The following is a 15,784-nucleotide window of genomic DNA, read 5'->3' on the forward strand; positions in this document are numbered from 1 at the left end:
TCCCGTTTTTCTTCTAAAATTCTATTAACTATTTCTTTAGTTATAGATTCGTCATAATTATCTTGCGTTACAATTTTATTTCTTTTCTCTGGAACTGTGTTATTTTCATTTACATCTAATTCTAATTCATTCGCTAAAATTACCAGTTCCGATTTAACTAATTTCCATAAATATGCAATTTTTCACAACATTAATTATCAATAACTTAAAATAAGATGCTTATTTTTGCAATAAGAGAAATGAAATTCAAAATCAATTGAAAATAAAAATCAAAGTATTACATTTTTTAAATACCAATACACTCTATATACTTTTTAAAATTGCTACACACTCCATAATAAAATATAATTTCTATTTATAACTATCTTCAGTATTGTAATAAAACTATTATTTTTAGTTCAACAAAATTATTTTCAAAACTTACCGATCTTCATCTGTTCAACAACGCGAGTGCACAGTATAAAAAAAAAAGCACAATAGTCAGTCCCTTTCCTCCTTCACTCTTCAACATTTTTCTCCTGCGAGAGTCAGTCTTTTTCCTAGGGCGCATTAAGAACAGGGGCGGCGAAGATCACTTAGCGAGCATACAGGGAGGAAGTAAGGTCACCCCTCCTTCGGCGAAGTTCACCCTCAGATCTCTATAGGGGCGGCGAATTTCATCATCGGATCTCCATCGGGCTTCAGGGGGGCAAAAGGAACCTCCGACTTTCGTCCCAAGCAGAGAAGGGGCCGATAACGGGAGTTCATCAAACTTTTAATGTTGCATCTCTTAATTCCAGTTCATTCATTCAAAGCATAAATTCTTTGCAATAATCTTTAAATTCGCTTGCCATTCCATTGGGTTCCGGGCTGAGAGAATCCTGTCGGCTTTGATGTAGTGCTCGTAGTATTTTAGATACTACATATATATATATCTATATATATATATATATATACACAGAGAGAGAGAGAGAGAAAGCATGGAAAAAATTACGGAACAATAAAAAAAAGAAAAAGAAAAAATGTTAATAAAAGTCTGGATAAAAAGAGATCCTCTATTCATCTGCTCACACGATTATGTCCACAAAAAGGAGTGATTTCTATTATTGTTTCAATATAGCTAAAGCAGAATGTATCAATACAATAGTGTGAGGAGCAATCAAAAAAGAAAAAAAATGTTTTTGAAATAAAATAGAACAGAACACATTAAGTCAAAACATCACTTAAAAAATTTTTCAAGAATGATTTAAAATACTTTCGTAACAAGATTGCCAGATTACAAAATATGAAAACAGAATGGCAAATTGAGGTAAAAGCGTAAATAGAGGCTTTTTTATTTAATTGAGTTCGTACTGCAGTACTGAAGCATGTTTTATTTGTTAGTTACCAAGGATGGACCCGAAAATGAATATGCGCAAGGTAATATTATACTCGATAATTTAAAAAAAGTGTGAAATTAGTAATTTTAGAAAATTAACTTTTATTTAAGAAAAAAAAGAAGAAAAAAAAGAGATAATTAATAATTTTTACTAAAATTATGTGCAAAAGCAGGCAACTCATGTTTCTTTCTCTCTCTCTCTATCTCTCGCTCTCTCTTTTTCCACTTCTTTTTTTTCTTAAATAAAATAAATTTTCTAAAATTATTAACTGTAAACTTCTTTAAATTGTCTAACATAATATTACCTTGCGCACATCCATTTTCGGCCCCATCATTGGTGACTAACAAATCAAACGTGCTTCAGTACTGCAGTAAGAGCGCACTTTAAAACAAAACTCCTCTATTTTCGCTTTTACCTCAATTTGTGCTTTATTTTGTTATCTGGTAATCTTGTAATGAAAATATTTTAAATAATTCTTGAAAAATATCACGCTCATGTAACTTCATTTGAATTCGCTACTCGCTCTATGGATTTCGCTTTATGTTTTGTTCTGTTTTTTCTTTAAATTTTATTTTCTGTTTTTGCGTGATATTTTTACTTAATGTGTTCTATTCTATTTTGTTTCAAAAATATCTTTTTTGAGTGCTTCTCACACTATTGTATTCATATATACTTTGCTTTGGCTATATTGATACAACATTGGAAAGCACTTCTTTTTGAGGATTTAATCGTGTGAGCTGATGAAAAGATGATATTTTTCTTCAGATTTTATAATTTTTCAGTAATTTTTTACATGTTTCCTCTACATTTCGAACTTACTTGCAGCTTATGCACAGTAAATAAAACTTATTGTTTCTCTTAATTTTCTCCGTTTTTTTTCTCTTTTGTATTTATTTATTGTGCTATATAATATATATATATAAAACCGCTGGATTGGAATGTTGCGTCTAGACGGAAAGACTGATTAAGTTAATTTCAACATATACATCTTGCTCGTCCTTGCATCGTTTCAGAAATATTATAAATATTTTTGAGTTTTTTAGGCTATAAATTTTTGACTTTTAATGCATGTATTACACGAAATTTTTCTCATCCTGTTTTACTATTCAAAATATACGACAAATATTTAAAAATCCAATGTGATAAATAAATAGAAAAATGTAAACTTGAAACAAGCATTTGCTTGCAATTCTAAAAATGACTCTAAATAATGGTTGATATCAAAATAATGAAGCAAAGTAGTTCTATACAATGATTTATAATTAATTGTTAGTTAAAAATTGATCTAAATAATATTTAGTTTTTGAAATTATTATTATTATTATTATTAATTTTATTATTTTATTAAAAATTTTGAAATTAGTACTTTCAAATTCTAATTTTTTTTACTTAAATAAAAAAAAATCTATTGATTATTTTTCTTTGCAATTATAAATCAGAATTGTATTTCTTTGAAATAAAAATAACAAATTTAATCAAATCACTGAAAATATGTGTACCTATATATTTGTAAAGTGTGAGCACATTAGGTTTCAAATTTTCTGAATTTACATATGGAGATAAATAAATACCAAGTTATATCTTTTCTCGTTTTCTGGATCAGACAAAAATAGGGCTCACCGTTAAATAATTAATGGTGTTACATTTTTTTAAGTACTAAAAGAATTCATCTAATTGTTAGAAAATATTTAAGTCAACTCAAATTCGCTGAAGTCAACTTAAAATCAGCTTAAAATTGATTTAAAATCAATATTTTACCGAAAAATTATGATTTAAGTAATGAAAGTATATTTTAAATAACGTTTATTAATAATAATTAAATTAGTTTTAAGACTCATTAGGTAAATTAACTTACCCCCAGCTAAATAATATGTGAATACATTGATAAAATATTTGCTATTTGAGCAGAAGAAGATCAAGAAATATAAAATTTATAATAATGGTAATTTATACTTACGATCTGGTGCAGCATTAACTATAAAAACCAATTAAATTAGATTCACTAATCAAGGAATAAAATAAATATAATAATAAATTTAAGAAGTAAGTTTATAAATGTATAAAAAAAGTTAATGTGAGCTTTTATTTAACAATCATAAGTTTTGGGAGTCATATGATTAATTTTATTAAACGCTTTTTCAAATAGAACTTTTACTATACTTTATACTTACTATAAAATAAATTATGCTTTTTAAAATTTAAATTAATAATTTAGCATCCAATCAAGCATTAAACAATGATAGTTACGCATTTAATGAATTAAAATAAATTTTTTTTCTAGGATTTTCTATTGAATCAGTCTAATGAATTACAAGCTTAAATAGGCTTAAGTTATATACAATTCAGAAGAAATGTGATAAATTCTTGATGTTATAATTTTGATTTTTATGCTTCAAGGAAGACTACTCAAGTTGCCATGAAAGTCAGTGCAAGCAATAATGCAGCATATTGGAGAGTTGGATTAAACCAGGTCTTAAAGGTTTTCATTAGAAGCTCAACTAATAAAGTTGCTCAAATGTTTATTTGAATGATTAAAAAAAGTTCTTTAGCTCCACAAAATTATTTAATGCAAACAAACTCATTATCTAAGAGAGAAATTTAATTAATTTTTGAAACTATGCTGAAAACAGATTTTATCTAATCTAATCGAAATGAATGGATAATTCTTTTATTCCCACTGAAATATTCCTTTATAGGAACTAATATGCATTAATACCCAACTAATATATGCTAATATGTATTATTCTACCATTTTAATATATATTAATATATATTATACATTAAGAAACATACATAGGTTTTAAAAATCATAGGATGAAAGAAATGGATTTGGAATTCATCATATAATAATTTAGGTGTTCAGATTAAAGATAATAGATTGCGAATTAAAATTTTTTAAGTTCCCCTACTTAAAGTACTCAGTGTTTACAGTTAAGTTCATTTATCTTACCCTCTAAGAATTTCGAATTCGAGTAGTGTGAGCTGTACCTATCTTGTCATCTACAATTGAAAAGCTCTCGGTTTTATACAACAGTGTCATTAAATTCATAAAAAATCTCAGCATTTTATAATCATGATGTAAAATCTGATTTAAAATGAAACAATAACTAAAAAAAAATTATTCAAATGTTAACATCACTTTAAATAAATTTGCAATTAATTAACTGAAGACCTAAATTGGCGGAATGAAAATAATGAAGATTTTCTTATCGATTTTTAAAAACATTGGAGCCGACAAAAAATACCTTACTCTGTTTTTCATTAATATCTAAGTTTTAAATGACTATAGATATTAATTCTCGATAATATGCCGATAAATTCTGATTTTGATGATACAAAACTCATTGAAGCATGTAACATCATCCAACGGAGAGTTTCTACTAAAATTGTACAATTCTAGCTAATTTTAAAGCAGCAATAGTTTTAATTTGACGATAAATTCCTAGGAACGATAATATCGCGATTAATTTTGAATGTATAAGTGACAAATGACGGCAACTTACAAAGTTCTCTAGAGCAAAGCTCTGGTAGTTGTATTTTAGTTACTCTAGCTAGACTTAAAATGTTCAAAATTTGAATTCATGAATTTAACTTTAAAAAAAATATCCGCAATCTAAATCAATCATGAAAAATTTAATCCAAATTTCGGTAATTTTAAATAATAAATATTTGTACTAAATATTTGTACAAATATTTTAAATAATAATAATAATAATAAATAGCATATTGCAAAATAAAAATCTATCATAACTGAAAAAATCTACCATATCTGATTATCTTTTCAAGAAAAAAGACTTAGTTTCATTTTAAAAAATATTTTACTTCCATATGCGCAAAGTTCTCAGTGAAAAACTTCTTAAAATGCTGCAAGGAATTCAAATTTGATTGAAATTGTTTGAATAGTCTTTGAAAATTCGAATTTTAAATATACGACTTTTTTAAAATTTAATTTCTCAAGAACTATATATTTAATCGATTTCCTTCAAACTTTGTATTTTTTCATGTAAAGTGCATTCCTTCAAACGTTATAAAAATTATGTATCTTACAACTTAAATTTTTTTTGACTAATATTAAATAAAATAATGAAAGAGAATAAATAATTAATAAGCATTATTTTTTGCCGGGATATACCTTTGGATAGAGGAATTTTATAATTGTGTGTATTTTTTTTTACATTGTGTAAAAAATTCTCGAGATATAGCAAATAAACATTAAGAGGTGCACATTTTAGACTCTCCTGACCAAACTATGGGGACCATATTTGCCATATTCCCTGGTTTAGGAGTCAGAAATCCGAGTCCGTTGAAATAAAGTAATATTTATTCAGACAAAGTACGATTTTATACCTGATTTCTTAACTTAAAATATCATCTGCATTAATTAATAGGCATGTTTAAGGTCATCTCTTTAAACCATTAAGATTGAGTCCTATCACGTGATGATATCACGTAATCCTATCACTATATCAAGTAGATGTTCTACCCATCATAATTCCTGGGTATTACTTTTGTTTTTATTTTATACTTGTTCCAAATGTGTCCATTTTTTAAGAATTTCAATTCACTTCAAAATCATAAAAAATAATGTTTTTATAAGTTCATAAAAAATAATCTAATTAGCAGTTCAAATCCAAATAATATTACTTTACTCACATTTAAAATTTAAGTTATGAAGTAATTCGAGCAATTTTGGTTTCTTTTTCATAATTATTTGATATTTTAGAAATTTTAGAAAGGGGATATAATTTGTAAATTTTTCACGTGTAATATAATTTAACGAAAATCTAATTTTCACATAGTAAGGCTACAATACTAAGAAGCTTTAAAACAATAATGTAACCCTCTGTTCATCAAAATGAATTTTTTTTTCAAAATTGTGAAGTCAAAATATAAGATTGATATATTTTAATATTGACATCTTGAATTGATATATTTTATTTATATATAGTACTGATATATTGTATTGATATACTTGTTGTATTGATACATTTTGATTTGACTTTATTAATACATTATTAGAAAGAACCTTTTTTTGCAGATATATTCGCGAGAGCTGCCTGCGAGATTATATTGTTTTACTCATTTTGAATTTTAGTTGTTTAATATTTTTTTTAACTTTTAAAATTTGATTCAATATTTAAAAACAAAATATTCATTAATTATTTTTCTCTTTCTCTTTAAAAATATTTCTTTCTTAGTTTTCTTCATGTGAAAGTATATATATATACATACACCGAAGAGACATTTCAGTATGACCACCCTGCTAATAACATTTAGGACCACCTTTTGCCCTCAAAACTGCTAGCACCCGCCGTGGCATTGATTCCACAAGGTGCTGATAGGTAGTCTGAGGTATCTGGTACCAAGCGCTCACCAACTGATCCTGCAATTCCCTCACATTCCGATGGGGTAGCGTGGCAGCACAAATTTGGTTTTCTAAGTAAGTTCACAAATGCTCTATTGGATTAAGGTCAGGTGAATTTGGGGGCCAAGACATGACTTGAAAGTCACTGGAATGTTCCTCGAACCAATCCATGACGATTCGACCCTTATGACATGGTGCATTATCCTGTTGGTAAACACCATCCCCCGTAGGAAAAACTGTTACCATGAATGGGTGAACCTGGTATGCAACTATGTTCAAGTAGCTTACAGACGTCAGGGATTGTTCTATGAGGATTATGGATCCTAATGTGCCCCTTGAAAACAATGTTCCTAAACGAGAAACCAAGGAAACATGGACGAGTCCATTGTTATAAATGGAGGGTGATCATAATGTAATGGCTCTTCGGTGTATATATATATATATATTATCCTTCTAATAAGGTAATGGTTTTCTGTAAGTTTTATAGTTTTAAATTTTTTTTGTATCATTTGACTATGACAGAGTTGGAATTTTGCTTCAAAGAAGTTTCCCAATATACTCTCAACATTGATACTGAATTGATTTTTGTCACTGATAATTTCTTATTTCTCATTATCACTCATTCTATTTCCATGATAAATTTGCTGTTATTGAGCAATTAAAAAATTTATACCCTTGCTTGTTTCATTTGCAAATTAACATCATGTCTAAAAGCTGCATAACCATGCAACAAACAATGTTCTTGTTAGAATTTTTTTTATTCCAGATTAGGAAGATGTAGATATTTGTCAGTTAGACCCTGATGAACCAGCAAGTTTAATTTTAGTGTAAAACATAGATAAAAATAACTCAGAATCTGTTCTTGAATTCTATGCATGTAGAATAATGTTTTCAAAACTTATATTTGTGCTAATGAAATTGAAAATCAAATCCCTGGGTCAAGCACAAAGAAGAAGAGAAAAAGTGAAAGTCCGAGTATAAAAGCAAATAAGAAAACTGAAATTTACATCGGCATTAAAGTTATCATCAATGATGTTATCTTTAAAATATTTAAAAAAAAACTGTCCATAGTTTAATTAAAACAATGGTTAATGATAACTCTGTTAGATAATTATGTGTTTCGAACTCGCACTCAAGAATTCTCCTTGCAGCTATCCAAGTTACAGATCGATAGTTCAATTTATGTTGGAGTCAACAAGTTGAAGACACTCAGCCGTATGCACATACAAACTCTCTATTTTATTTTTTTAATTGTAAATAGTTAATATTTACCTGCCATCACAACAGCAAGAACAATAAATAATGCAACGCACTTCATTCTTGTGCTTTTGTGGGCTTCCTTCCTCTGTGTGTTGATGTTTCGAGTGCAGATCTGGACGTCTCACTGCGATAGCTTTCTTTATATATTAGGCGAAAACTGAGCATTTAAAACGTCATACTAGTTATTAATACACTTCACTATTAACTACTTGTTTGTAAAATTCAGGAATATAGCCGATATTACAGAATTATTAGTTTTCTTTTACATCTTCTAGTTTGATCAGTTGTACATTTTTCTATCAAATTTTGATTTAATAGGATTGCAAACACTAACTTTTGATCCATAACGTTGTAACTTTAATTCAATACTAGATAGAAAGCAATTTAAATGTTTGCTGTTGGTTGAAACTGTATCATAGAACTATCATTAATGATATAATTTATAACGACAGAGCCATATAGTCACTTTACGACATTATGGAAAGAGATACAAAATATTAAATTGAACTTTTATTGTTTGAAACCTTTAAAATACTGTTTTTCAAAGAATAGCTAATTTCAGGCAAAGCTAATACAGTTTTAAGTTCGATGTCCATTAAAATGGAATGTTTTGCAACTTTGAGCATACTAGTTAGACGAATTAATATTTCCTAGTCGAAAATGGATCGACAAAATGTAAAGATAGGAAGAAAAACAAAACAAAAAGAACTAAACTTTGAATCAGTTACCTTCTCAGAAATTTGAAAGTAATCTATAAATACGAGTAATATATCTCCAGCTTTGGCAAAATTGTTACTTATGACTATTGAATATTTGTTATGTTACAGATTTTTGTTGTGACTGAACTTAAAATTTCCCGACAAATATTTTACGATTCTATCAATACAGTAATAGTTCAACCTTGTATTGCGGTTAGTATATGCAAGTTATTCGATAAAGAAAATTTTTCTTTAATTTCATTTAACCATTTTTCATAAGACATGCATATTAATCGTCTAAATGCAAAAATTCCGAAACAAAAATGGACTTTAAGTTTGAATTTAATGAGCAATTGAAGTTTAATATTTTTTTTTCAGTTTGTAATTTTTATTCTGCTTGTAATGTAATTTACCAAAAATCCGATTTTTATAATACGACAACGATACATACAAGATTTTAGATGAATTATACAATTCTCTGTTCGTCATCAAATTATAAATTTTCAGTTAAAATTCTAATGTTAAAATATCAGTTTCAAAACACATGTTCCAATTTTGAAATATTGGCGTTTCAAATGATCTATTTTAAAATTTCAAGTGATTCATTGAGTTATGTTGCATTGACTCCTTTTAATTGATACACTGTTAAAATTTCCATTCTAAAATTATGGTAAAATAACTGGCAGCTGTCTGTCCATCCTAATAACCCTAAAGTTTACGGTAAATAACATTTCTGTCCTTTATGGTTTTGAAATCATTAACATAAAGTATGGTTATAAAACCATGAATACAGAACTATACAGTTTTTTAACCATTTACAACTAGCATTTTTCAAAAAACTAAAAAAAAAATATTTTTCAACCGGACATTGAAGCTCGGCTTTTCGTAAGATAATGGGCATTGGAGAGTGCCGGACATTGGAAATTTTTCATATGTTGCCGGGAATGGAGAAAATATTGTGGTGTCAAGACTAGGACTCGAACGCCAGTTCTGTCGGGCATGAGATTGACAGATAAGCCTGCTTGGCCATGATATGTACGCAGTTGCATAGAACTAAGCAGCTTCATTTGGTGGTTCTAGTTGGTGCGATAAAATTCTGGTTGTTTAACCGTATTAGGTGAAAGCAGTTAATAAACAGTTTTTCTCAAACTTAATCGCTTAATTACCATTTTATTTATGGTTATTTGACTGTTTTGATTAAATATGGTAAAATAACCATTCAATAAATTGTTATTTAACCATTTTCCAGAGAAATTTCTAACAGTGTACTATAAGTCTAAGATAAATAATGATGATTGAATTCAAAGATAAATAATTATGCTTGGATGGAAAAGGGGGTCTGTAGTGTTTAGATACAACATCTTTGGACATAAATTTGCAGTTGGCTGATAACAGGATGTTCATTTCAGAATACTTAGAAAGTAATACAACAATTGCTCGCTTTCATACTGAGTGTTTTTCTCTCTTGTTGGCATTTTAAATATCGAAAAAAAAATTTATGATAAGCTGATGACTTTTAGGGGCTGTTATATATTTTTGTGTGACAATGAAAGAGTGAGAACGCGACTTCCTAATGAAAGAGTAGAAATTTAACATCAAAAGGGTTTTAAATACGTTACCAACAATAGTATTGAATATAGTCTTGCTATTAATTGCTTTTCTTTCTGATTCTTGTGATTTATAATACTTTAAACAATATATTTGTAGTTAACGAGTGGGTGGCTATTTTTACAAGAAGTGTGACATTTTTTTGTTAATTTCCTCATTTACAAGTTTTGCTTGCTCTTAACACCATGTCAAAGAGAAAAGTTTCATAACAATACAATATACAATGGTCTTGCAGGTAACATTCTCTTATTCATGTTATAAAAAATGTAAATATTTGTCATTTAGAGACAGATAAACTGGAAACTAAAGATGAAACTAACTTGAAAATTGTTTTACAATCTGTCTGTTTAACATTGTTCTCAAAAGTAATAGTTGAGAAGATGAAGTATAAATTAAATCCTGCAATCAAGTGCAAATAAAAAAGGAAAAATTAAATGTCCAATTTCAAACTCGAATAAGAAAACAAAATTTGACAAGCCAGCAAAATTTAAAAAATCGGAGCAGGTTTGTAAAAATGCAAAATGCGCATGAATTGTTATCTTCGTAACTGATTTTTGAAATAACTGTTTTTCAAGAATATATAGTACATCTTGTTAATATATAATAATTTTACGCTTTAAAAATAGTTAACATTCTTAATGTTTTCCAAAATGATATTGGATACTTTTCTGTTCCGATCGAAGAAGGGAAACGCATATGGTGCAATCACAACATTCGTCAGTAAAATAATAAAACCATTACAGCTACGCACTAATTGCCAAATTAGTCAAATACAGGGGTTTGACAAAATAATGCAAGCACTCCTATACTAACTCATCATTTTTTCATATTTCTCAAGAAATGCAATTATTTTAAAAATTTAGAAGTGTTTAGTGATGCGATTTCTCATACATATCAAGGAAATTTAACGTTTTTAATTATTTAAGGGACCGGCATTAAATTTCGAACGAAAAAAAATGTTTTTAAATGCTCTATGCCAAATAATATTGCAATAAGATTGTATCTTATGTTAATCACGCTAGTTGTTCTGTGCAATAACTGCACAAAATTTTGTAAACTTAGCTTAAATATTCTTAAAGATATGGACAGTTTTACAAGAACAATATTTTTTTTACTTAGGTATTCTTACTATAGTTTTTGAAATATTCAATAAAAGTAATTAAAGTTTTAGAGTAATTTTTAATTAATAATAAATATATCGTTTAAAAAAAATCATTGCAAATTGCTCTTTGTATTTATAGTCATCTTTTTATACTGCCCTTGGCGAAAGATATTTAATTTTTTCTCTTCAATAATTGGTTTTGAATCGTAATTGGCATCTTCTAAGAGAAGTCTGATTTAAATTCTTGAAAATTTAAAAAGTTTCCAGCAATTATCTAAGCATTGTTTTTTGTTAATTTGGAGAGAAATCTTTGAGTGGTAAGGGGTTTTCCACAAATTTAGTTTTGCACAACAATATTTGTTAAAAATGACATCAGCATTATATATGATCACACTATATTAAATTATGCTTCATTTCAAATGTTTTATTTATGATTACCACCATGTCTTGCTGTAAGGACTATTATTTTAGAGTAGCATTCGTTATTAAATTTTGTATTACATTCCAAAATGGATTTGTGGAAATACCCTTATTATTTAGAGCTTTTACTAAAATTATTTATAAAAGCTACCTAGAAATTTGCTGGAATCTTTTTACATTTTCAAGACATTCAAATCGAACTTTTTTCTTAAGTTACCAATTACGATTCCAAACAAAATTATGAAATAAGTTTTGTAAGTAATTTCCGCGCATGCGCAAAAGGAAAGGATTACTTATATGTTGCGCAATTCTTGACGAGTCTTTTTTTCTAATTTTAAAATGATATTTTTTATTATTAATTAAAAATAACTCTAAAAACTGTTTTAGTTTTATTGACTATTTCAGCAGTTAGAGTAAGAAAAAGTAAATAAATAAATAGTTGTTTTATATAAAAATGTCCATCTTTTCATGAATATTTAAGCTAGGTTCACGAACCCTTCTGCTGTTATTGCAAATAATAACCAACGTAAATGAGGTAAGTTACAAACTTATCGATAGATTGTTGGCATAGTGTGTTCAAAAGCATTAACTTTCCTTCGCAATTCAATAATCATTCACAATTCTTTTAATTACAAATTTTTAATAAAAAATGTTTCTGTGGGGTGTTAGTCTTTATTATTTAGGAGATAATAGGTACTGGGGTAATAAGTTTTTTGCACACCCCTTTCTCCGGCATAAAAGGGACAAGTACTGGAGAAAATTGCATGATCCTGATAAATTTTGAATATTATGAATTGGCCCCGAGTAAGTGCACCATGACAGATGATTCGGAAAACAATTCATGTTCATTTTAAATATATTAAAATTTAAAAACTTGTTTTCTTTAATCTAGTAAAGTAATGCTCACAGATAGGACAGCAAATAATAATGAGTAAAAAATGGTAACTATTTAATATTTATTAATTAATGTGTCGATTTCAATTGTGTCGGTATATGTCTTTCAGTTTAATGCTTAATTTCATACTGTTCATCAATACTGATTTACTCATTATTTACCGAAAGGGTAAATAATGAGTAAATAGGTATTGTATGTATCGGTATCTATAAGTACAGGAGAAAGTTGTTTGTTATGGCAAGTGTAGACTATGAGGATTTGGCCTCAAATAATAGCATTATGCCAAATGATACCGAGTATAGTTAAAATTTATTTTGTTGGATGAACTTCAGAAAAGCTTCATCAAATAACGAAAAGTTACATCAGAAAGCCAGGCTCGAGCATACCCATCTGGTTACATGCTACTACATTTATCCAGTCTTTCAAAGCCCACCTCTGCACTGTCTCTAAAACATAGCTTCAAAAGTATTTAAGAGACACCAGACAGGAACCAAGGTAAACTAGTTTATTTATCAAGTTTGAATATAAGTAAGCTAAATCAAATTTTTAACTGTATAACGAAATATATTCCGCTATTTCATATAACTATGTTCCATATTCTACAGTAAAACTATATTCCGCAGTATAACTAAATATTAAGAATGAGAAGAGAGTAAATTATAGATTTCGCATAACACTTAAATAAATGTCCAGAACTGTTCGCGTTAGTGGATTGGCATTTCGACAGATGGGAACTAGGCAATTTTTATTCCTGTTTCTGAAAATTGCTCAAACTTTCATTTAGGCAGTTCGAGAGAGAGAGAAGTCTGAAAAAATTCTAGTTGGTTAAGAACAAGCTATTGTTATAAATTTAAACGTTGGAGATTCTGATTTATCGAATATTCAAAAGTTAAAATCTATGAGTTTTGCTATTTTTCAGCTTTATACTATCAGAAAAACAGCTTACTGTATATTCCTTAAATATTCTCCGCGTCATATAAGCTCAATAGACAACGTGAATGACAAAAGGAGACTACGTCACTGAATTAGTTGAAAATGTCGAAAAAATTCAGAAACCACATTCATATTTTATTTACAGTTAAGATTTTAAAACGTGCAGTGTAAAACTAAATAATTTAAAATTAATGATTTTTAAAATAAGTAGTAGTAGTACTTTATTTAAGTTCCAGTAGTGCTGTACTATAGATAATTGGTGGAGGTCTTTTTTTCTTTTCTTTCCTCCAAGCCCTGAGCAAGTACCTAGGTTATGAAAACCCTTAACCATATTGCCCAGGACTTGGCCACTGGTCCAGATCCACTCCAGCCTAAATAACATGATATTTAAAAAAAAAAATTAAAAACTTACAAAAGAAAAAAAAACAGATTTTACTGAAAGTGTGGAAATTAAGAAGAAATAAGACAAAAAAAATATTATACATGTGAAGTGGGAAGTTATTAAAATTTTAATAGATAGTCATTATCCTCTAAGAAGTTCATTACTGTTATTAATCTTTTGTTTAAAGTATTGTTTGTAATAAAAGTTTTCTACCAAATTTCTAAATTTGTTGGGCTAGGTTGACGACTATGCCAGGAGACAGTGTAGGAACAACTAGTGAGATAATGTTTAGGCGCACCTTGTTGGCCGCAGGTGCAAAGATCAGTATCTGTTATATGCAGGAAATTAAAGAATGTTGGGAATGGTCCATGACCCGTCAAGAACAAGATGACTTGCTCTGGAGGAATTGTTTTGAAAAAAGAAACATTGTTAATAATTTTGAATAGACGTCTGCTTCTGTCTGAATTATTCCATTGAAATTGCCATTTTGTTAGAAGAGAATCTTTAATACGTCGTTTAAGATATGAATTGGTGGAGGTCTGGGAAAAATCCCTGAGGATCGAAGACATGCCTTTACAACTTCGCTCCTCTGCTGAAGGGATCGCGAAGGCCAGCATTTTAGGGTAGAACAGTTTAAAGAGGACAGATACCGCACATCCTCGCTCCCTCTGCAGACTGATCAAAAAGGTTACCCACTCGCACACTGACCATTGTCAGTGATGCTTAACTTCGGTGATCTACTGGGAACCGTGCCTTAACGATCGCGGGATCACGTCATTGTGTGTCGGTATTTGGAATAAAAATAATTTTTGGAAGAATAGTAAATGATTATAAAGCCTTTGTTCTTTCTAGATACACTTAAAAATTACCATGCTATTTTTGACCCCAGTTGTGCTTTCTTAAATTTAACAATAGGTATAAATGGAAATAAAATAATTCATGTATTTGAAAGCCGAATTATTAGAGAAAGGTATTCATTCGAGTAAAAAAAAGTAAAATAATGCCATATTATTATTAGTGAGAGATATATTTCATTGAATTTGGTAGTAGTTATAAATTTTAAAAAAAATATTTTTGGTCATATTTTTGATTTTCTGGTCAATATTCTTGATTTTTGTAAGTTTTGATAACCAGGAGTTGACCTCGAGCAACAGTATTTATCCAAGTAATACTGAATACCATTTATCATTAATTTGAAAAAATGATCATCAAAAAGAATATTTTGCTTAATCTTGAAAAGCCACCGGTTGGAAGAAGAAACTATAGTAAATAAAATACAATTGATAATTATAAAGATTTGTTGATATTTGTAAAGATTTGTATTTGATCATTATCATTCAGGTTTATTCATACTTTCGTTGTGTTGATCAAAAGTGTTTCATTGATTATTTACTTTTTCCAATTCATCGGTAAAACAGATATTCAGCTAGTAATTAACGGAAAAAGGATTAACATTTTCATTAAATACCGTATTTGATAGTAACTGTATCTAACGTATTGTGCAAAAACCAGTATTTTCTGTTATAAACATTACTATGCACTTAATTTCAAATTAAATGTTTTTCTCTAGAGTAATATTTCATGTCTGCGATTAGAAATTAAAAAAAATTTAATTTTTCCAAACTACAGAGGTACGTTTTTATAGTTCATCAATCTGTTCTCATTGAGTCATGCTGCTGAAAACTTCAAAAATGTGTTTACTTTGCATTTCACGTAATTTAAAGATTTGGTTATCTAAGTATCATTATGCGTTATGCATCATA

Source organism: Parasteatoda tepidariorum, chromosome 7 (assembly GCF_043381705.1).
Source record: "Parasteatoda tepidariorum isolate YZ-2023 chromosome 7, CAS_Ptep_4.0, whole genome shotgun sequence".
Taxonomy (NCBI): Eukaryota; Metazoa; Arthropoda; class Arachnida; order Araneae; family Theridiidae; genus Parasteatoda; species Parasteatoda tepidariorum.